Source organism: Pteropus vampyrus, unplaced genomic scaffold, assembly GCF_000151845.1.
Source record: "Pteropus vampyrus isolate Shadow unplaced genomic scaffold, Pvam_2.0 Scaffold23019, whole genome shotgun sequence".
In the NCBI taxonomy this organism is placed as follows: domain Eukaryota; kingdom Metazoa; phylum Chordata; class Mammalia; order Chiroptera; family Pteropodidae; genus Pteropus; species Pteropus vampyrus.
In genome coordinates this window covers 1-2192 of record NW_011911800.1, presented here as the reverse complement: position 1 = coordinate 2192, position 2192 = coordinate 1, and the positions used below count along the sequence as shown (strand labels likewise).

Here is a 2192-nt window from a genome sequence, read left to right as displayed (position 1 = left end):
TACGCCCAAGAAAACTGGAAACATGCCCACACAAAAAACTTGTGCATAAATATACCTAGCAGCTATTCGTAATAGTTAAAAAATTTAAAATAATCTAAATTCAATCAACTGATGAACAAATCAGCAAAAAGTGACAAATTTGTATAATGGAATATTACTCAGTCACGAAAAGAAATGAAGTACTAATATATGCTACGACATTGATAAACCTTGAAAACATGCTAAATAAAAGAAGCCAGACACAGAAGTCGGTGTGTTGTATGATTTGTATGAAATGTCAAGAATAGTCATCCTTAGAGACAGAAAATAGGTTAGTGTTTGCCAGCGACGAGAGAGAAAGGAAAGAGGGACTACTAATCAGCATGGGCTTTTTCTTTTTTTTCTGAAGTGACGAAAATGTTCTGGAATTAGTAGTGGTAGTTGCACAACTTCGTGAATATACTAAAAATCACTGCACTGCACACTTATAAAAAGGTGAGTTTTATCATATGTAATTATACCTCAACTATTAAAACATTTTTTTAAAATTACACTTACATGGTGGCCTTAAGTTACCTAAAGAAATACTATGTAACATTTCTTTTCTATAATCTAAAATATGCTGTCCTATACAATCTTTCATTAATCTTACCAATTTTCAAATCATCAGCCAAACTTTCTTTTGTAAGATTCAACAGTTCTCTTCCATCAATGTTATTCATTTTGAAAATATCAACAAGGTCTTTTAAATCTTGTGCACAAAGCCACGCTGAGACGTCATCTTCTGACCAATCTTCAGTAAAGTGCTTCAAATGATCTTCTGCACTCCTTGCTTAAAAAACACACACACACACACAAACAAAAAGGCAAGTGAAATAATGAAAAAAAAGCATTTCTTTTATAAAGTCTTAATTTGAATTAAAAGGTAAATAAAATGTCCTAAATTCGTGTCTTACTACTTCAACATCTTTTCAAGAAATTTCAGAAATTCAAATAATAGTATTTATAATATTATTTAATACATTAAATATTACTCTTTGGAAACTTTCTATTTTAGTCAAAGATTTTTTTTATTATATAAAATTGATATCAGTAAAAATTCTATTTGCTCTATCATCCACATATCAGCACCAACATTTAGTTAACTCTGACAGTGATAAAAATAAACTCTTAAATTATATGTCATCATAGCTTGATGAGGCCAAAACCAACAAAATAAAACTATAATTACTATTTTGTTCTCAGGCTATAATTATCTGAAAAATGTGGAATATAAATAAATAGCTTACAAAACTATGGAAGGTGTGACATACATGAATGTGTACCCAAAAGTATTCATCAGCAGTTTTAACATAGGTCAACTACTTTAACACTGTCTTCTCTAAAATTATTTTTAAATTTTATTAAATATTGATGTATACGTTATATTGAGAAAAGCAATGTGAATAATTTGTCAAAAAATTACTGAATTTCTGATTTTAATGGTGAATGGGGTTGAACTGGGTTAAATGTGATGCCCTTACTAACCTTGGCAAAGTCTTTCCATATCAAATTGCCAGATGTTCACTGTTTTGTCCATTGAACCAGTAGCAAGTAAAAGAATATTGGGTGCAAAGGCACAAGTTGTGACATACCTAGTTAATAAAAACAACTATTATGTATCTTCAGACTAATTTTTAAATTAATATTAATACAAAGTGAGGTTAAGTTCAGACCTGGTATGCTGAGTCAATGTGTGAAGTATATTCTCAGTATTCTGAAAACAAACAAAAACAGCTTTACAATTAGTCAAGCGAGAGTATATTTACTACTAAAAACTTGTTTCACATATATGGTTTATATGGTATATGTATTTAAACATTATGTCACTAATAGAAGCTGAAATTTTACCCAACGAATAAAAAATAGCATCTATACCTAATATTATCAGGTAGCTATTTCATTCTTAATTATCAGCACAGTTGTCTAATGACCACTTTCCTAGAAATTTTAAGTATAATAGACTCTTGGCTTTTGTTCATTTGTTCGAAATTACTAATAATAACCTAAATGTCTATTATATGAAATAATTTGTGTTTTTGCTATGATATTTGATTTGTACTCATTGCAGGATTGGTGAGTAGAAAAAAAGTCACTTAGATTTTGAGTTTTCTTAGCTGGCCATCCAGCATCTAGATGGATATAACTGAGACTCACATATATACTTTATGGAG

At 29.5% G+C, this 2192-nt stretch overlaps 1 long non-coding RNA gene across 1 annotated transcript; it reads right to left on the bottom strand.

The window, feature by feature from the left end:
• Window positions 1-612: 612 nt before the first annotated feature.
• LOC105311052 lies at window positions 613-2171 on the bottom strand. Its single transcript, XR_897610.2, has 3 exons — window positions 1695-2171; window positions 1507-1613; window positions 613-811 (listed from the first exon to the last, which is right to left on the bottom strand). It is a non-coding gene; the product is annotated as an uncharacterized LOC105311052 (long non-coding RNA).
• Window positions 2172-2192: the final 21 nt, after the last annotated feature.